This window comes from Ambystoma mexicanum, chromosome 7p, assembly GCF_040938575.1.
Source record: "Ambystoma mexicanum isolate Mex_15411 chromosome 7p, UKY_AmexF1_1, whole genome shotgun sequence".
Lineage (NCBI taxonomy): Eukaryota > Metazoa > Chordata > Amphibia > Caudata > Ambystomatidae > Ambystoma > Ambystoma mexicanum.
The window spans coordinates 530,936,541-530,958,943 of NC_090939.1; positions in this window are offsets into that span (position 1 = coordinate 530,936,541).

The following is a 22,403-nucleotide window of genomic DNA, read 5'->3' on the forward strand; positions in this document are numbered from 1 at the left end:
AAATATATCCGTCTAAAGATTTTCATGTCTCAGATGAACTAATTGATAAGCTTTTAAATGAACATAGGCCTGGTGGCACTGCACCACCTCCTTATGTACCTCTTCCTGCTGTCTTACATCTTCCTGATGTTGCCCCTCCTCCCGTAGTAATCCCTGTTCTTCCCGTTGTTCCTCTGCCACCAGCTGTTGCTCCTCTTCCTATTGTTGCTTCTCCTTCTGTATCTCCACCTTTACCAACTATTACTGTTCCTGTGATTCCGTCTTTGTTGCCAGCGGTAGTGTCTCCACTACCTGTTGTACAGGATTTGCCTTCTCTCTTTTTCCCAAGTGGTTCTGCTCTGCTTGTAGCGAATGAAGGGGCGAGTGCTGAATCAAAAGTAGAGACTCGTAGTACAGTTTCTAAAGATAAGAAGAGAGAATTGTATGCATGGGCTAAGAAATGTATGGAGAAAGGTGAAAAATGAGCTGTTTTAGCTACACTTCTTGATCTAGAAACTATTCCCGAAAATAATGTTTTTATTGAGGGTATGGGAACTTGGCCGTGATGTGGAATAATTTGACAGACATGGATGTCCCACAAGGGTTAAGGGATTTGAATGTCTTAACCTATTCAAGGGATACTGTGGAGAAAGTAAATGAGCATGTCGAGAGGGTTTTTGAGTTTAGGAGGGTGTTAGAACGGTTACAGAATGATGAAGTAGATGGTGATAGATTGGACGCTTTGTATGTGCAGAAACGGTTCCTTCCTCTTTGTAAATCAACGAATTTGCACAAGGGATGCGCTTAGATGGATTTCGGATGTGTCGATATCTCCCATAGAAGTATATGATTGTCACAGCTTCAGCTTCCAGGCTCAGGAGTGGCACGAACCAACCTACCCCTCCAGGGTCTTGGCGCCTGCAAGTTAAACTTACACAAGCTTCTGCGACCCGGGCGGGGAAAGAGGGTTAGGATCTCGATGGTTGGATAGGTTCAGTAGTTAGGGTAACTGGAAAGAGGACTGGGAGAGGGGAGGTGGTCAGGGAAGGGGACATTGGATAACACAAAGCAATAACTGGTATTCATAGACATAGATATTCACAACATGCACATTTCCCCCCCAGGCCCCACTACAAGGCTTATAACCAGAAAGGGACTTATCTCAAGGGGTGAGTGCTGGCCTTCTGCCTGCGCACTCTCAGGTCCGGAGTCCGGAGCAGAGTTATGCTGAAAAGAGAGTGGTAACTACCATCTGCGTGTTACATCACACACCGAATGTTGACATTCACTCACTCTTGCACTAGAAGTTCATGCACCCTTCAGTGTTCAATAGTTTAGTACATGCAGTTGTTAATATGCCCCTTTACGAGCGGATTGCAGCCGCGCGTGGCTCCGCGTCTTTCATTGCTCAAAAGTTATGCAGGGTTTTTCCCTTTACGAGCGGATAACTGCCGCGCGTGGCTCCGCATCCGCTATTGCCCAAATCGTGTTGCCCCAAAGGTTTCTGCGCTGCAACAACTCGTGGCGTAATCTAGATGGTTGTTAGTGGGTTAAACATGCCCGACTATGCGCTGCGTGTTTTCTATAGTTGCGCGTAGTTCAATTGCAGGCACTTATGGCGTTAATATTCATGACTTAGCTTGCTGGAGCAGGGGGGAACATGAGGAGGTTGGGCGGAGCCCCCCTGCGCGTGCCCCTGACCGCCGTTGCTGGTGGTATCCTCTGACTCTCTATGGTTCTGCACTGCGCTGCGTGCCTTCCCCCAGATCGGCTTACGCTGCTGATTGTCTGCGGTTCTTATCTGTATGGCTTGAGGGGCCTGGGTGGAGGTTGCATGGGTCGTGGCCCCTCGTGAGCTTCCCCTTGCTCGAAGCTCCGGAGAACACGTCTTCTCTGGTTGCTGTCCTGAGCACAAGCCCCGTGCTCTTGTTGAACGCGTGCGCATGCGCGCGCGTGCCCCGCCCGACGTGGGCTTCAACATGTAGTTCTTGGCCCGGGGGTGCTTTGGAGATGTGGTCCTTGAGCTGTTTCTCCTGCAGAAAGGACACAACAGCCTTTTGTAGGAAGGTATTTTGTTTTTTGTGACTTGCATCTTCTTGATGCTGATCGTCATTAGTTCCTGAGCCCTTCCCAACACTGGAATACTATGCTTATTATTGTGGCTCATGACAGTACTCCCCCCCGCACACGAGGATCTGGGCTTAGGTTTAGTTGGATGGTTACGATGGAATGCCTTCACCAGTCGCGGTGCATGAACATCCCTAGCAGATTCCCAAGATCGATCCTCCGGACCGTACCCTACCCAGTCAATGAGGTAATATAGCCCATTTTTCCGGTGTTGCGAGTTCAAGACAGCCCGCACTTCATACTCAGGGTGTCCTTGCACCATAATGGGTGGTAGTTTTATAGTACGGATAGTAGGTACGGCGGGCTTAAGCAATGATACATGAAAGGTTGGGTGGATCTTCATTTGGCTGGGTAAACTGAGTCTTACTGCCACCGGATTGATCACAGCGGTTATGGTAAATGGTCCAATGAATCAGGGCTGTAATTTACGGGGCCCTGTCATTCGGATGTGGTGCGTGGAGAGCCAAACTCGATCTCCTGGTTTATACTGGGGGCTATCACATTTTTTTTTGTCTGCATAGGCCTTATAAGTTTGCTTGGCTTTATTTAGGTTTTGTTGTATGTTTGTCCAAACCTGGCGCGCATGTGAATGCAACCCTAACAGCGTGGGTAAATTTTCCTGGGGTACATTAGCAACGGTGGGCAAGACCCTGGGATGGTAGCCGTAGGCTCCATAGTATGGCGTGTAACCTGTGGAGCAGTGTACTGAATTGTTGTAGGCGATTTCAGCCAACCAGACATATTCCACCCACGATGATTCAGAGGTGGTGGTGTAACAGCAGAGGTACTGTTCAAGTCCCAGATTTAGTTTCTCTGTCTGTCCATCTGTTTCTGGATGGTACCCTGAAGACAAACTCACCTCCATGCCAATTAGTTGGCAAAAGGCTCGCCAAAAGCGTGAGGTGAATTGTGGCCCGCGATCTGTAATGACTCGCATAGGTAAACCGTGGAGTCGTACTATGTTTTGTAGAAATAATTCTGCCAATTCTCCGGCAGTGGGGACACCCCGACAAGGGATAAAATGACCCATTCTGGTTAATGAATCAACCACGACTAGAATCGAAGTGTATTTTCGAATGGGTGGTAGATCTACAATCAGATCCATGGTAATCGTATGCCAAGGAGTCGGTGGAGAAGGCAGTGGTTGTAAAAAGCCGGCAGGTTTCTGATGACTGGCCTTTTGTCTACTGCAAGTGCTACACTTGGTTACATAGAGTCGTACGTCCCGGTGTAAGGTAGGCCACCAGTAATGACGTGTCACATTTTGTTGTGTTTTAGCTATACCTGGATGTCCTGCAGTGGGAGCGTCATGACACCAACTTATAACCTCTTCCCCGAGGGTTGTTGTTGGTAAGTACAAGGCAGAGGCATAATACGGGAGACCCTTCACTAAGGTGTGTTGAGAACCTCGACAACACCACTCATTCAATTCCTCAGTAGACATGGCGTGGAGTTCATCCTCCAAGATATTGGGCCGACCTACTAACCCGACAATTCGAGCTGCGGGGATTATTGGACGTATTTCTTTGTTGTTTCTTATCTCATTTTCAGGGTATCGTGACAACAGGTCAGCTTTACCATTATCTGATCCTGGACGATAGGTTATGAGGAAGTCAAAATCCGCAAAATAAAGCGCCCAACGCAACTGTCAGGGACTGAGGGTTTTTGCAGTTTTAATGAACTGTAGATTTCTATGATCTGTGATCACTGTTATGGTATGGTGAGCGCCCAGAAGATAATGGCGCCACTCCTCGAAAGCTGCCTTCACGGCCAATAATTCTCGGTCTGCTATGGTGTAATTTATTTCAGCCGGAAGCAGTTTCCGAGAGTAGTATGCAACTGGGTGTAATAACCCTGTTGATCCATCCCGTTGAGTTAAGACGGCTCCCAAGGCGTAACTGGAGGCATCAGTCTAAACCACGAAAGGCGACGCCAGATCCGTGTGCCTTAGAACTGGGGCCGAAGTGAAGGCGTGCTTTAGTTTTTGAAATCCTCGTTCTGCAGCCTCATCCCACTGGAATGTCTTCCCCTTTCTTAGCAAAGTTGTAATGGGGGTGACCAACTCCGAGAAGTTTTTTATAAACCTGCGATAGAAATTTGCAAATCCCAGGAATGTCTGTACTTCCTTTACAGTGGTAGGAGCCGGCCAATCTAGGACAGCTTGTACTTTTCGCTAGTCCATTTGAACACCAGAGGGGGTCAAAAAATATCCCAGGAATTCTACTGTAGTACAATGGAATTCGCATTTCTCTATTTTTGCGAACAAACAATGTTCTCGAAGCCGTTGGAGTACTGCCTTAACATGTTTTACGTGTTCTTGCATGTTATTAGAATATATCAAGATGTCGTCTATATAGACCACTGCGAACACGTCCAAATATCCTCGCAAAACCTCATCTATGAAGTGCTGGAAAGCTGTGGGAGCGTTGCACAAACCAAACGGCATCACTTGGTACTCATAGAGCCCGAATTTTGTTCTAAAGGCCGTTTTCCATTCATCACTGGTTCTTACCCGCACCAGGTGATATGCTCCTCGGAGATCCAGCTTAGTAAAAACCTTAGCCTTGCGGACTTGGTCTAATAGAACCGGTATCAGAGGTAAAGGGTATCGGTTCTTGATGGTTATGCAATTTACCCCACGATAATCTATACACGTTCTCAAGTCTCCGGTCTTCTTAGGTATGAAGAAGAGTGGAGACGAGACCGGTGAATTAGATGGCCTGATAAATCCATTCTTTAAATTAGTGTCTATATAGTTCATTAAATGGATGGTTTCTGCTTCTGTGAGGGCGTAAACCCTACTACAAGGCAAAACCGCCCCTGGCTCAAAATCAATTCAGCAGTCAAATGGCCTATGAGGTGGCAGAGTTTCAGCTGCTTGCTTGCTAAATACATCCCTGTACTCGAGGTATTCTGAAGGCAAAGAACTCAGATCAGGTTCCTCGACGAATGTGGCACAAACACTTATTTCAGAGCTTTGAACAGGCTCGTCGACCTTCTCTGAGACAATACAATGCTCCAAGCAATATGGAGAGGTTAGAGAGACTTCCCCCTTAGACCATCGCACCAGCGGATCGTGTTTAATCAACCAGTATAAACCTAGAATGATCCCAAACTGAGGGGCTGCAATCAGATCAAACTGAATGTTTTCTATATGACATTGTTGGCAGCATAACGACAGCGTTTGAGTACACTGTGTAATAAGTCCAGAACTTAATGCAGTGCCGTCAACTGCTCGTACCGCCTCTGGGGACGTCTTTTGACTTAAGGGTACTCCTAGTTTACGCGCATATGCTATGTCAATAAAGTTGCCCGTGGCCCCTGAGTCCAACAGCAAAGCCACGGAGACTCTCTGATCGAGAAAACCTAGGGTACCTGTCAAGGTTATATGTGGAGCAAAATTAGCAAACTTAACTGCTGGGGCATCTTCTGCTACTTGGCTCGACCGTATCACCCCTACTACTGTTGAGCCGATACGTTTCCCTGTGCCTTGGGTTTGGTGGAACACTCCTTTACAAAATGTCCTGCTGAGCCACAATACATACAGAGCCCCTCCTTACGTTGGCGCTCTTTTTCCTCTTTCGTAAGAGGACCTCTGGTCGAGCCTATTTGCATGGGTTCGTCTCCAGACGTTTTTTCAGACGGGCCCGTAGGGAGTGGCCCACGGAACTGACCTAACCGTGCTATCGGTCTTGAGTCCCCGCGTTTCCTGTCTCCCCGGCGCTCTGCCTGCCGGTGATCTAATCGCAAAGCTAAATCGATCATTGCTGGGCAATCGAGTGGCTTGGGATCAACTTGAGCTATGAGATCCTTAAGCTTTTCTCTCCGTCCCTGATAAAAAAGGGACATTTGTTTTTCTCAAGGCCATTCTGCCTCTGCAACCAGGCGGTTAAACTGGGTGACGTATGTCGCCAATTCTTTATTCCCTTGACGCAAGGTTAGCAACTCCCAATCTTTGCACATTGTAGCCGCCCTACGATCAAATATCTTTCTGAAATCATTCTGAAAGTCTTCCCAGTCATACAAAACTGCATCATCCCTTTGTATTAATGGATTTGCCCAAAGCCGCTGCGTCCCCTTCAAATACGAAATAACAAAAGCTGTTCTAGCTTGGGTTGATCTAAACGCTGCAGGTTTGGTCAAGAAATGAAGTTTACATTGTGTGAGGAAGGTCTGATATTTCTGAGGATCCCCCCCATACCTTTCCGGGGGAGCCAATGGAACCATGTGTTCGGGAGTTACATGTACCTGGACCGGAGTAGGCGTTGCTGCACCACCAGGAAGGGGGGATGTTTGGGAAGATAGACTGCACACCTGGGTGGCCAACACCGCGTAATCTTGTCTAGTGGCAGCAAGCTCAGCCTGCAGATTCTGCAGGACCTTGGTGAGTTCCTCCATGACTGGTTGGGTCGTACCACTGGGGAGCCGGTGACTCTTGGGCTTGTGCTTCTGTCACGGCTTCAGCATCCAGGCTCAGGAGTGGCATGAACCAACCTACCCCTCCAGGGTCTTGGCGACTGCAAGTTAGACTTACACAAGCTTCTGCGACCCGGGCGGGGAAAGAGGGTTAGGATCTCGATGGTTGGATAGGTTCAGTAGTTAGGGTAACCCAAAAGAGGACTGGGAGAGGGGAGGTGGTCAGGGAAGGGGACATTGGATAACACAAAGCAATAACTGGTATTCATAGACATAGATATTCACAACATGCACATTTCCCCCCCAGACCCCACTACAAGGCTTATAACCAGAAAGGGACTTATCTCAAGGGGTGAGTGCTGGCCTCCTGCCTGCGCACTCTCAGGTCCGGAGTCCGGAGCAGAGTTATGCTGAAAAGAGAGTGGGAATTACCATCTGCGTGTTACATCAAACACCGAATGTTGACATTCACTCACTCTTGTACTAGAAGTTCATGCACCCTTCAGTGCTCAATAGTTTAGTACATGCAGTTGTTAATATGCCCCTTTACGAGCGGATTGCAGCCGCGCGTGGCTCCGCATCTTTCATTGCTCAAAAGTTATGCGGGGGTTTTCCCTTTACGAGCGGATAACTGCCGCGCGTGGCTCCGCGTCCGCTATTGCCCAAATCGTGTTGTCCCAAAGGTTTCTGCGCTGCAACAACCCGTGGCGTAATCTAGATGGTTGTTAGTGGGTTAAACATGCCCGACTATGCGCTGTGTGTTTTCTATAGTTGCGCGTAGTTCAATTGCAGGCACTTATGGCATTAATATTCATGACTTAGCTTGCTGGAGCAGGGGGGGAACATGAGGAGGTTGGGCGGAGCCCCCCTGCGCGTGCCCCTGACCGCCGTTGCTGGTGGTATCCTCTGACTCTCTATGGTTCTGCACTGCGCTGCGCGCCTTCCCCCAGATCGGCTTACGCTGCTGATTGTCTGCGGTTCTTATCTGTATGGCTTGAGGGGCATGGGTGGAGGTTGCATGGGGCGTGGCCCCTCGTGAGCTTCCCCTTGCTCGGAGCTCCGGAAAAACACGTCTTCTCTGGTTGCTGTCCTGAGCACAAGCCCCATGCTCTTGTTGAACGCGTGCGCATGCGCGCGCGTGCCCCACCCGACGTGGGCTTCAACATGCAGTTCTTGGCCCGGGGGTGCTTTGGAGATGTGGTCCTTGAGCTGTTTCTCCTGCAGAAAGGACACAACAGCCTTTTGTACAAAGGTATTTTGTTTTTTGTGGCTTGCATCTTCTTGATGCTGATTGTCATTAGTTCCTGAGCCCTTCCCAACACTGGAATACTATGTTTATTATTGTGGCCCATGACAATGATACGTTCAGTCAGTATACTCCAGAAATGCATAAGAAAGTTTTACAGTAGAATACCTGCAGGATGAGTGTATGAAGAAAAACATTTGTTGTCCTGCAGAATTGATGATTATTTATAAGAGAGCCTTTGCGCCCGATACTGCTTCCACCACTTTAGCGCAAGATTTGGCTTTATTGCTTAACAAACTTTCGGAGTTGCCTACTTCTTAGTTGCCTATGAGAGAGGTTCCTCTGACATTTGTTCCTAAAGTAGAGATTCCAACTAATGCCTCTGTCACGCTCACCTGATTCCCACGGAGGCGCAGGTCTGGCTTCGAGTGCTGATGCTTCTTCAATGGTGAAGCGCAGGACTCTGAAGATGGACAGGAAGGGTCCCTTTACTCTGGCTTTTCTGGCTTGCAGGAATATTCCCCTGTGCGTGAAAAGGGAGTATTACCTACTGACGGAATAATGCTCAAGCCTCCCACTCCCTTCCAACCCTCCACGATACCCTTCCACGATTCCCCGTGAAGTCTCACCTTAGGGTCTGGAAGGATGAGTTCTCCATCCTGCTTCTGATGCAGGGGCGCGTTGAAACCCAGTTACTTCACTGGATTGAGGTTTGATGGGAGTTCAAAATAAGCTTGACTATTCAGTTGAGGCGCTGTAAGAGTTCTGTTGCAAGTTCAAAAGTTCAAGCTTAATAATGTTCATTGTCTTATTGCAGCAAGCGCTAATGCTTATGTCTTTTTCCCCTTAGGGGCCGGGGTTCGGAATGCCGGAGATATGGCGCCGACCCGAAGTGAAACGTGCAGTTCCAGTAAATGACAGGTAAGTTCTGGATGAGCGTTCAGGTAATGTCTTTGCATTCGCTCATTCAATATCTTTGTCTTTTTTCCACATAGGGGCCGGGGTCCGGAATGCCAGGAAGCGGCAGGACCCGAAATGAAATGGGAATGACCCAACAGGTAAGTCTTAGAAGGAAACTGAGCTTTTCCTATTCCCTTCCTTCTCTCACTTTGTTTTCTTGTCTTTTTCTCTCTAGGCTCTGGGAAGTGGGTGCGGATCCGGATGATCGCTGATGAAGATGGAGGCGCCCAGGAAAGGTGAGTGAAATGCAGCGCTGCAGTGATCGAAGCGAAATGCTTTTAAAATGATGTCTTCCCTTTCAGGATCGTCGGTGTGATGTCTCCGTGATGCAGCTTTAGTAGGTAAGATCTTCTTTCTCCCCAATTCTCTCTTATCTCCCTTTGCAGGCGACCCAGGATGCTGACAGGCGTGGCTGGAGTCCAGATGCAGGAGCTGACACGGTGAGCGTCCAGCTGTGAAGAGCAGAACAACGCAAAGCGTGAGTTGCTGATCGGGCGTGGTTTAAATAGCTTTGGAAGAAGTTCCAGGTATGTATCCTTCCACCGATCAGGTATGTATCCTTCCCCGACCACACCCAGGTGGAAAGTAGTCCCACAGGTAAAGTAGTTCCATTCAGGCCTCAAGAGGGCCTGGATGTAGCAGCATGGTCTGCTTCAGGTAAGTGCACATTAAAACACTTGAACACATGTCTAGCTTTATGAGCCTGGCGCCTAAGGCACCAGGACAGGGGTCCAACATGAGCCTGGCGCTTAAGGCGCCAGGACTGTGTCCAAAGGGCCCCAGCTTGGGCCCACTGGCACTTCCCTGGGGGGAATGATGCCTGCCTCTCGGGTTGCTGGGTTGGACCTGGCTCCTTGGAGGTAGGCATCATGACACCACAGCAGTTATAGCAGCCAATAATAATGAAGCTCACTATGTATCACAATTTGTTCATGTCCCGTTCTCCAGACAGGAAGTGAACACTATTAGGCAGTTGATTCCAGACATTAGGAAAAATCCAACAGGGTTTTTATAAAGAAATAGAATCTGTCTTGCATTCGTCAGTTTTCACCTTAGGTGATATTGAGTTGTTGTTCCCTGTGATCCTACCTGCTGATTTATGGAAACAGATTAGGACTGTAGACGATCAAGCAGGACTGGGTGACATGTGGGTTAACTTAGTGTGGTTAGACTGATAAAAGAAAGCTGGTGAGAGACCACCCAGGTGATACTGACTTTGCCAGAGAGAATGGTAACACAATTAAAGACTCTGGTTCCCGAGAGAGGATTGTCTGGGACAAACTCACTGCTTGTACCCAAGGGAAACTGAATTCTTTAATCGGTTCGAACAAGTATTTTCAGATTTTAGCAGGCAGGATTTAAGCACTGAGTCAGGAAAAAGGTGGTTTGTGGACAAATTTGTGCGTGGATTGTTGGCTGATATCCAATCACAAATCATGAATTCCGAAAGTGCTTTGCAAGCTGAATCACAGTCCAAAGCATTGCATATGGCTCAGTATTACGAGAATAGAGTCAATAATGAAAAAGAGTGGATTGAAAAGAGAAAGGGAGACCTGAAAACCAAAGTATTGTTACAACAGATAGTTAGAGGAACTAGATATGGGACTACGCAGTTTAGAGGCCAGTTTGCTCCACAAGGTAATACACAGTTGGATCCTGTACACATGAACCAATGTGCTTATTGCAGACAAGAGGGTCATTGGTGGGCCCAATGTCCGATCCTTCAGCAGAGATCGAATAACACATATGGTGTCATGGGTAGACGATCCAGATGCCGCCCTGGGGTAGGGGGTCCTGGTAGAAGCCAGTTTGCTAAAAATCCACAGTCATTCTCGCAAGATAGTCAGCAACCTTGTATAGATAGGAGAAATATTTTTGATAATCCTTCAAATGCCTATCTTTCTGAGGATCTTGTCTTCGATCATATATTGTTCCGTTAGGACAGCCCAAAGCAGAATCTGGAACCGGTGCCTATTCCCGTCGATCAGAAAGGGCCCTACGTTGAGATGAAGGTGGGAAATAGGAAGCATCTATTCTTGACAGATACAGGAGCACAGAAGTGTTCCATTGATCATTCCCGGGTTCCAGATATTCCACTTTCAAGGCAAGATAACATTTCTGTAGGGTTTTCTAGCACACCAATGGTTAGTCCGGTTTCTCAGCCGGTATCGATTTCACTGGGGCCATTCATGGATCATTGTCCATTTATTCTAACGATGAATTGTGGTGAGAATGTGTTGGGGTTGAATCTGTTGAAGGAGTTAAATGCGGTAATTCATTGTTCTTCGGATGGAGTACGTTTGACGATTTCACCCCAGCAATCTTCTGCCTTACAGTTTTTGACTAGACCTTTACCGCCTGAATTTAGTGATGTTCCAGAGTGTTTATGGGCGGTTAACGACAACGATGTCGGCATTTTGCAAATTGAACCTGTTAAGATTGTTTCGAAGCCAGGAGCTAAGTTGTCACGTATTCCACAATATAAGATTTCAGTTGATGGTGAGCAGGCTCTAAAGAGCATAGTTTCTGATTTTGTCCATCGTGGAGTAATCGAGGAAATTGCAGGAAGTTTGTGCAATAGCCCGATTTTACTGGTGTATAAGAAAGGGGATAATGTGATTCCTTTCTGTTTTAATATTGATTTGCATGCTATCAATAATATTGTTGCTCCACAATTTCCAATTGTGCCTGATGTAACCACAATATTAATGATGATTCCAGCTTCTGCTACTCATTTCAGTGGATAGTAGATATTTGTTTGCGTTCACCCTAGGGGGACGCTTGTTTACATTTACTTGTGTGCCACAAGGGTACACAGAGAGTCCGAGCATTCATAGTAGAGCTTTGAAAGCAGCAGCTCGATACACTTGAGTTGCCTCCTACTTGTACATTGCTGCAATACATTGACAATCTTCTCTTAGCTGCAGACTCAGAAGTTGCTTGCAAAGAGGGCACTGTGTTGTTGCTTATTCATCTAGCAGAGCATGGGCATAAAGCTTCATTGAAACATGTTTAGTACTGTCGACAGGAGGTCGCCTATCTAGGCTATCTCCTGTCAAAGGAGGGAAGAAGATTGACACCTGAATGGATAAAAAGCATCTCTAGCATTTCTGTCCCAAATACGCAGAAAGAGGTCAGAGCCTTGATAGGAATGGCTTCTTACTGTAGACAGTGGATCCCAAATCTTTCACTAGTGATAAAACCAATGTTGGCATTGACAAAGAAGGGCATTTATTTGCCATTACCATGGAACTTGGAACACCAGAATGCTTTTGATCTACTCAAGGCTGCACTGTGTTTAGTACCAGTTTTGGGCACACCAAATTATGACAAGGCCTTGTGTTGTATGTGCATGAATGTGATGGACGTGCTTTGGCTATGTTAACACAGGAACATTGGAGGAAGAATAGACTGTGCGGTTATTTTTCCTCCACACTTGATCCTGTTGCATGCACTTTGCCGAGATGTTTGAGAGTTGTCGCTGCTGCTGCTGCGTCCATAAAACAAAGTGAGGGTATGGTTTTAGATCACTCTTTAACCATGATGGTACCCCACTCCGTAGACATTCTATTAAAAAGAACGCAAACGCAACACCTTACTTCTGCATGATTAACAAGATACGAACTGATCCTATTTGTACCGCATATTCAAATTAAGAGGTGTTGCGTATTGAATCCGGCTGAATTATTGCCCCTTCCGCGAAACATTGCTTGTCGTGACAAAATGTCACATGGCTGCCTCTATAAAACAGAGCAAGAAACCAAAGGCAGAATTGACTTAAATGACACACCATTGAAAGATCCTCAAGGGGAGCTGTTTTGCGATGGGTCCTGCTTCAAACTTCCGGATGGTACATCCGCTGCTGCTTATGCCGTCACTACATTAAGTACGATTGTGGAAACCAAGACCACAGAGATTATCACATTGACTCGAGCTTGTGAAGTTTCCGAAGGGCTTAGAGTAAATATATGTACAGATAGCCAGTATGCCTTTGGGGTGGTTCACAACTTCGGTAGACTATGGGCAGAACAAGGTTTCTTGACCTCACACGGAACTAAAATCCATCATGGTACCTTGATAGTTCAGCTACTCTCAGCACTTGCGCTTCCTACTCAACTAGCATTCATGAAATGTGCCGCACATCAGAAAGTAACAGACAATGTAGGGAGAGTAAATGCTTTTGCTGACAGGATATTTAAACAGACTGCCACCGATTTATGTTCAGAAATGTATATAACAAAAGAAGCTACGAATACCTGTATAATAGATGAAGGAATTGATTCGATAAAAAAAAATATTCAAGCTGATGCCACTCCAAAAGAACTTAAACACTGGGCTGAGTGTTCAGCAAGTCTGGATGAGGAAGGTTGTTGGGTGGACAACGAAAGAAAAAGATGGATGCTACCCAATGTTTAGTTTACTGCCATGGTTCCAATGGCTCATGGTCCTACTCATATATGTGCTAGGAAAATATGTAAATTGCTAGAACCTGTTTCGGTAAATGTAAATATCTCAAAGACTGATGAGCGTTTGGTCCACAATTGTATGATATGCTTACAGCATAATGTGGGGAAGGGTACAACGACACCGAGGGGTAGTTTTGGTCCCCCCTCTGTGCCTTTTGAGGTAATACACTTCAACTTCATCGAAATGGAACGCTGTTACAACTATAAGTACGTTTTGGTAGTCATTTGTGTCTTTAGCAAGTGGGTTGAAGCCTTCCCTGTCAAAGATGCCACAGCAATGACAACAACGAAAACCATGCTTAAGGAATATTTTCCTAGGTTTGGTTTGCCGAGGGTCTTCTGGTCGGACAATGGTCCACATTTTATCGCTGCTATTATCCTGCAAGTATGCACGGGATTGCAGATCGAGAAATGGTTCCATTCGACCAGACATGCCCAGAGTCCTGGACTTGTAGAATGCCATAATGGTATCCCAAAGAACAAGCTAGCTAAAGTCTGTGCTAGCAGTAACTTGAAATGGCCAAATGCCTTGCCGGTAGTACTACTGTACATGCAGACGACCCCAAAGACTAGAACTGAACTCTCCCCGTACGAGATCGTTTTGGGGAGGCCAGCTAATATTTGGAACCTACCTAAACCCAAAATACTGAAAGACGTGGAGCATTTGCTTCTTGCTGAATACTGTGACCAGTTAACTCAAAACTCGTATTTGATTTATCAACATGTGCAAGAAGCCCTCCCAGTTAAATACGAGGGGCCAGGTCACCGACTTCGACCTGGGGACTGGGTGCTTACAAAAGCTTTCAAAAGAGCATCCTGTCTCACACCGCTTTGGAGAGGACCATTCCAGGTCCTGTTGGCCACACAGGCCGCTGTACGTGTAGCAGAAAAGCGACATTGGATACACATAACGCATGCCAAGAAAATACCTTTTCCTTTGCCACTCGATGAAGAAGAAAAGAAGGAAACTATTCTGCATCGCATGATAAGTCTGTCTTGAACAACACCAAAGGTGTCTCGGAGATTCTTCCTGAGCCCATGGGGCATGGGGAGACTGCTACTTTATCTTTTAATTCTTCTTCAGATCTTTCTGCACCCTTGATCAATCTTGCTTCTGTTTCACCACTTCCATCAGGAAGCAACCACACACTGTTCACAGATCACACCATACCTGGAGTCTTGAGGTACGATCTGTGTCCACGGCACTAGACTTACAGCACAGCACGGCTGTGTCCACGAGGAATCACTGTTGTGCTAGTCCCTTGCTACTCTCTCACTGAAACGCAAGTAAGTGGCCGGGAACGGTTAAGTTACCTTCCAGCAAGATAAACCACGTGGTCAGGAGATCACCAACGAACGAACTTAAGGAGTCTGTCGCAGAAACTTTTTGAAACGAACTTTGAGGAACAATACCCATCGCTAACTCTAGTCGTACAAAGCATACCAATCGGTCTTGTGGCTATCAAAGACATTGGGCCTCATTACGAGTCCGGCGGTAACCGCAGTGGTAAAACCACCTGGTTACTGCCGGACTCGTATTACCATTCCGCCTCCGTGATTACCGGAATTACCGGGGCATTACAACCCCGGTTTCCCGTGAATCACGGAGGCGGAATGGTGTTAATGCCCATTCCCATTGAGTCCTATCTGACTCAATGGGAATTGGGATCATGGAAACACCGGCAGCATCTCGTAATGCTGCCTGTGTTTTCTCGTCCGCCTGCAGGCGGGCGGTGTTAAACCCGCCAGGTCAGACCTGGTGGAACATCACCTCCCGCCTGCAGGAGTTGTGATCGCCCGGCATGAAAACAACGGTGGTGGCGGGTTTACTGCCACCGTTGTTTCCATACTGGGCGATTTGTAATGAGGCCCATTGAGCATCAAATCATGGTCCTTGAGGACTTACTGTTTTCTTGTGATAATGTTAACTGGTCTAACAGTTGTATTAGGATTTGGGTTTTGGTAAATTGAGGGGTGCGTCCACTTGAGACATTGTTACCTATTGAAAGTGTTCCCACTATGTCTTCACCTTTCGTGCATCTGTACACTGTACCTTCTATGGATTCCCAACGCAAACAGAGTTACCACAATAATACACTTCTATTAATTATGAATGTGACCCATGCGATTTTAAATAGAACAAATTGCTGGATATGTTCGCATTTGCCACAGCACAGGGACAAAGGGTTGGGCTGGTATACTCATCCTCTTCCTTTGACTACTCTATGCTACGCCTCTCTATGGGCACTATTCTTTGGTCGTTGGAATGATAGCAACTCTGGGAACTTTGATGGGACTAATTTGAATGAATTTGAAAGATGAGTCCTGACGCCTCTGGGATGTTCCCTTTTTGCAAATAGGAGCAAACTCAATGTTGCTTCTATTAGGCCTTCCGATAGACTTTCTAGACCTTTACAATTGTTGATTTCTTCCAAGATTGCTCCCAAAGGCAACCAGGATGCCATGCCTCCTTCTTACACTATCAATCATAATCCCAACTCTGTTTCCTTCTGCATACAAAGGGATGGTTCTCAGTCAATGGGTACTTTTGAGGGTTGTACCAATATTGCGAATCTGACTAGTGAAGACAGACCTTGGTATGTAGGTGATCCCGTTTATATTGTTTGTGGCAATGAAACTTTTCCTCGGTTACCTAGAGATGGGCAGGGTACTTGTGTTTTGGGCATCTTGCTACCAGGGGGTATATGTAGCCAGCATGTAGCCAGCACCTCTGAGGTCTCTAGAGCTCGTCCAAGGCGGGACGAGAATGGTGATACTCCTTCGCAAGTCATGGGTGATGTAGCGAAATCCTTTGTGCCATTTTGGGGACAGATCATGACTCCGAGGATATTAGGAGACTGGCAAGAGTATTGGAGAGAATCATCAACAGAACCACTGATATACTGTACAATATGACATTGGAACAGAAAGCAATTAGATTAGTGGCTCTACAGAATAGGATGGTTTTAGACGTCATCCTAGCTGAGCGTGTTGGAGTATGTAAATTGGTGGGATCTGCTTGTTGCGTTTTTGTGCCTGACTCCTCCCCTACCATATTCAAGGCAATACAAAATCTGCATGTCCTAAGTACAGAAGTACATGTTCCTGAGGGAAATTGCGATCATAGTGCTTGGTTCTTGGACTTTCTATGGTCTTGGGGATGGAATCTCTTTTCAGTCTTAGTGGTAATCCTTGGTATTCTATTGTTCTGTTGTTGTTGCATACAATGTCTTCCTGCGATATGTTCGATGTTAGGGGGATGTTGTGCGCAAGCTGTAGGTACATTGGGACCAAAAATACATGCACCTGAGAAAATGACTAATGTTTATCTAATGAAGGATATCACTGTCAAGGATCTAATGGTGATTGATATTTCTGAAGAATTTGATTCAGGATGTACAGACATTGAGACATGGGGTTTTGAGTAGAGCAAATGGTTAAGCAAAGCTCTTAGCTTAGGCCAAAAGGAGGGTTTGTTAAACCGTAATCACATAGTGCCTCCTTATTATGATTATTGGCCCAAGCCCATTCGCGTTACGCAGAAAACCGCATTTTCAAAGTTCCTATTTGGGGTTAACTTTGCCGCCATTTTAAGACTCATCTGCCATTTTGATTTCAACTCATGTTCCATGTTCTAAAATGGTGGACTGTATTCTCGATTTGCAGTCGAGCCAAACGACCTTTGAGTTTCGTTAATGTTTAGGTTGACCGAGAGCTGACTGTTTAACCTATGTAAAGAAACCTTGCGCTTCATACAAACTGCTATTCAAGTGTTGTCTGGCTCACAAGCCTCATCCTCGTATAAACACCGAAACAATGAAGAGTAAACTTCAATCGTATGCTTTAGCTGAACTATATTGTAGTGACTCTTGGAATAAGGCTTCCCGTAGATTTGAGAACCAACAGTACCATTGAATGTTCATGCATATGTAAACTTGTTTAATCCTTTGCATAACATTTTAACATCTGTCATGTGAACTAGGCACAAACTCTAGCCCCACGAATTATTAATCTGGAGAGAGGCTGGACAATATTGCTAAAATAGTATAAATATGTCTGTGTTTAGATGTCCAGCACTCTCACTCCTCACTATGTCTGCTGGTACACACTGCGAGGTGTTGGGAGCCAGATAGCTATCTGTTTTGCTTTGTAAACTGTACAGTAATAAAAGATACTTGTATCTTTTTAGTCTGTGATTGGTGTATTTTATTTGTGGTACTAAGCCTCGATATTTCTTTGGTCTTTCACCCTGAAGTACACAAGCTACCTCAGTGAGAAACTCACAATCTCAAGAGGCATGTGATCCACCAGAAGTAAGGACATGTGCAGACTTTAACTCTGCCGATGCAGGACAAAAAGAACCTGAAGACAGGCGTTCTCTGTCTACGCCCCAAGATTCTGGAACCTTCTCCCTGTCAACATCAGAATCTCTCCATCTCTTCTACAGTTCAGGAAAGTGTACACAACCTTCCTCGTCAAGGAATAGCTCCTCCCTAACTCCTAGGTCCATGCACCCTCCACTCTCCACCCCACCTGAACCTCAGTTATCTGCTCCTCACTGATTTCTCCCCTGGTTCCCTGTAGATTCCTTGCTGCAAATAGCCTGCATTCCCCTGTTAGCTGCAACCTCCCTCTCTCTCTGTGTTCTTCCCCTATGTTTGTAAAGTGCTCCATTGCTTCCCAAAGCTAGGCCCATGCTCAATAAATACAATATTAATAATAATAATAATATTAAAAATATATAATGTGTGTTTTTACACGGGGGGTGCAGGGAACTTGTGCAGTCAGCAAGTACATATTTCCTTTCTGTATCTTTGTATGTTTTACTGGTGTTAAGGGCAAAGTCGACATGATAAGTGTTCTTACATGGTTGGTGGAAGCAATTGTGCAGCCAAAGAAGAAAATGCTTCCCTACAGTAGCAATACATGTTTTACTGGTGTTGAGGGCAAAATCAGAATGATGAGCTTTCTTACATGGTGGTGGGGGAGTTGAGCAGCAATATTTGCAGCTAGCAATAAAAGGTTTCTACCTGTGGCAAGAGTTTTTCAAGGGGAATTCAGACGTGGACCCCTTGCTCACTATTCTTAGAGAGGCACAGCTCCACCCTAAAGATGAGGTCCAATCAGACCGAAACACGTGTCTGGGGTTATTGTTGGTACTCTTGTTCAGAGGAGAATTGCCCAGCATTTCGGTGCTGGACTGCCCCAGGGCAGGACAAAGACTGATATGTTTGGGATATTTCTTCTCTGTGAAAGATAGTGAGCTAAAGACTCTGGGTATGTCTCTTGTAACCAGGACTAATGTCTGGCAGAGGGACTCCCAGGACCCCCATTGTTAATTTGCAAGAGTTTTTTACTGTCATTAAGGGCAAAACCAGGAATCATATATTGTACATGGGGATTCTGGCATGTACTAGCAGAGCCAGCATAAAATATTCTCTTACGGTTTCATTACTGGACATAATATTCTTGGTCATCCATAGAGTTGGCTGACACATTTGGGTGCCCTCAGCCAGGCAGAGCCTCCTTGTTCCTATGCTAGGTGAAAGATTTAAGGCTTGATAAAAACACATACTTCCGAAGTGTGCTTTGTTGTAGAGATTGGGGGATTTTGGGGCTCAGAATGGCTCACAAAAGGGCCACCACATTTTGTGCTAAACTACTGATAATAATCTTTTTCTTATTAATTTGCTTGAAAATGTATACATATAAAATCCCTTCTTTGACACCAAAAAATATCGAAAGAAGTACCCCTCTCGTTGATCGATTGCCTCACCCTACCGATGACTCTAGTGTACCCACACCCGTACCAATTGTGTGGATGCACCCATAATTGATTGTTTAGCAATCCACCTGTATGTGGTTGTGATGAAATATAACTGTTTACATTGCGACAGCACATCACAAGGATCCGAAAGATGGCGAAGAAACAACAAAACAAAACAAAACAAAACACGAGAGCCAACTCGAAAAGTTTCCATGTCATAAATAATTGCAGTCAGGATTTTAACATTCCGTTCTCTCCAGCGAGGAAACAACAGCATAATGTACTTATCTGTCACTCTTGCTATTAATATCTTGGCCTCTGTCCAAGAACCGCGAGTAAAAAGAAAGAAGTTTGTTCCAAGTAATGCCAGGCGTGATTATATCTCGTTCACACGTTGAAACGTTCACCAGTTTCCAGTGGCGTGCGACTGTCCTCAGATCAGATTTGGATGAATGGGCAAGTGTACAGTATAAATGGTGTGGTGCTACACTGCATCATATTTACTTTCCAAAGATGCATCCCTGTTCCTGATCACTGAAATTACATGAAGAATCTATAGCGGGTGTGTCTTTAATTCTTGAAAAACATTTTTTTTTAAAATCTTTGTTCTTTGGAAATGCAGAGCTCATTCTAAGAAAGCGTTGTTTATCTTTCAATTATGAGGAACAAGTAAATCTGAGAAAAAAAGTGCATGGTCAATTTTACATTTGCTCCATACGTTTTGTGCATTCAAGGCAGAATTTTTATGAGAAATCATGGTCTTTTTCAAGCAAATTGCATGCAGTTGACCATCACTGTTTGCACGTATGTGTTGTGGCGTCCGATCCATGCAATTCTGTTAACATTTGCAAAGTCTACGTAAGAAGGAAAGAGTAAAACCAGTCATTTATTTGACTCTTTGTCTTGTTAAAAAATAAATACAGCTTGCAAATGACACTATGCAGGCAGTATATATTAATGGGCTCCTATTGAATCCACCTGTTCATTTGCAAGCGCTAAATCAAGGCGGATTTCAGAAGAATCATTCAGGGCCCGATACTCAAGACGGTGCAGTGAGCTTGTTAATTAGCACGTCTCACTGCGCCATACCTTGATGCCCAGGCACCACGACGATTCTGGAGTAGGCCTGGACGTCTTCGTAAAGCACGACAGTGCTTTCGCTGAAATCCTCCTGTTTCTAGTGGAAACAGGCAGACTGCAGAATCTCTGCAGGCACTTTCGTTAAATAATGAGGGAATATTTATTTTACGAAAATGCTGCCGAGATGAAAACAGCCGACAAGTGGGAAGCAAGATGGTGACAGGTGGGTCCTGCACTGCATTTGTTTATCTTTGTTGGCTGAAGAGTGTATACTGCCATCCATAGTAAAACCATGGATGGCAGTATGCACTCTTCTGCAAAGATAAACAAATGCAGTGCAGGACCCATCTGTCACCATCTGCAGCACACAAACAGCTGTGTGCTTTTTGTGTCACTCCTCCTGTACATGTGCTTCGTGTGGCACTCCTCCTCTATGACACAACTTTGGTACCGTAGTTCGAGCCAATTGCAGGCAGTTCTGAAATTGGAGAAGTGCCACAAGAACATCCATGCAAAGGGAGAGATAACGAAAGTGCTGGTTGCTAGGTCGGTTTTCAGCCCTTCCTAGCAACCGGTACCCATATTCCGAAAGAGGCGCATTCAGTCAGACTTCTGAAGACTGCCCCAAATTCAGAATAGGTGTTAATTACTGAAAATGTTGTTACCACTTTTTACAACATTTTCAGCAATTAACACCCACTTGAGTATCAGGCCCCAGGCTTATTTTACATAGTTCTTAAATTGCATTTGGGGGACCACCACCATTACTAATTACCTGCTGTATGCCCCGTGCATGCAATGTTAAATATCTAGTAGGCGGAGGCAAACTCGTGTTTACTCTTTTATGTTTCCATTCTGTTTCATGGAAATTTGTGAACAGTGCCTTTCAATGCACTTTGTACGTTGAATTTACTAATGGATTATTATGGAAACCGCCTGCTCATTAGCCGTTGATAATGTGAGGCAAATTCCATAGGAATCCATTTGTTATATGCCTCCATGAAAGTCTCATGCAGGCGTACATTGCGGCACTTTCAAGAGATTGATGAGTTGAGCTCAGAGGAGATCTTCTCTACGCTTCAAACCCTTCCTCTGTCTTATCAGAGCATCAAGCTGGGAAGAGTGTTAAATGGATCGGTCAAAGCAATACAGTGCACATTCACACCTCTGCTTAATGCTCCGTCCCATGCAAAATGAGGCTGTATACGTCAGCATGAAAATCTCACACTGGTGTCAAGCAAAGTATACTGACAAAATGAAGGAGGTAAGTACAGTGGCACTCTGATTTTCACTGTGTGCCTCTCCTCTGCCTTACCACTGCTGCAAAATGGACAATAATGTGAAATAATGGCGTAAAAAGCACTGCACCTGGCTTTTAAACGTTAATTTCCCACCATGCCCCATAGAAAATTGGGCTGATAGCGTAAACTTATTTCCAAAGACAGTTTGTGAATTTATTTCTGGTGTTTTCGGCAGTTACAAGGACTGTTGTCTCATCAACAGCAAATATCGAGAGCCTCAATTTTAAAAGTATCTGTTAGTGAAACAAAGGTAAAGTGAGGAGTCTCATCTTCATGTAAGAACAGGAATCCTGTTCTCATAAGCATTACCCGTATTCCCACAAAGATGCACCGCACTTTTATGGACTCATCAGGTTTCTCACATGCTGCAAGCCTGTCACTCACTGCCTGGGGTTACTGTGAGTCTTGACTTTGACAGTGATGTGGGCTGTAAGGGAAGTGGCTAGGAGATACCCGATCTACAAAATGCCTCCAACATGTCAGTCAGGTCAGGGGAAATCATGCCCACTGGTATTCTGTTAGGTAGTGTGGCGGTAGCCTTTCTACTTAATTTCTACCCATTTCCTGCCAGTCGTAATCAGATAGATTTAGCCGGATCACGAGTGGCGGCCTTGGTGAAACGTATGGTAGTATTGCCTCAGGACATGCTGCCAGTCTTAGAAGAAGGAGGCTGTTAAGGTGCCATTTTAAGTGAAATGCTAATGCATGGGAATGCAAACCGTAGCAGTTACATGATGTTGGAATCTTTTTTTTATTTGACACCTTGTATTGAACATATTTGTGATACACGAAACTGCAGGTATATTTAAAAGAAAAACACGAAATGTAAAGTGAAAGTGAGTAACTGCAACAAAGCACATCATTGTTGGCGTACATGTGACTGCCCACTATATGTATCATATTTAAAACAGTTCCCGTAAACCTGCTGCTGAAAAACATAAGGTTGTATCTAATCCAAAGACCAAAGGTTGCTGTAGCCGGAAAATAAGAGTGGAAAGAGGACACGAGTGTAGACAGTAGAGGAGCAAGAGGGACAGGAAAGAGGGGAGACGCTAGAGAGA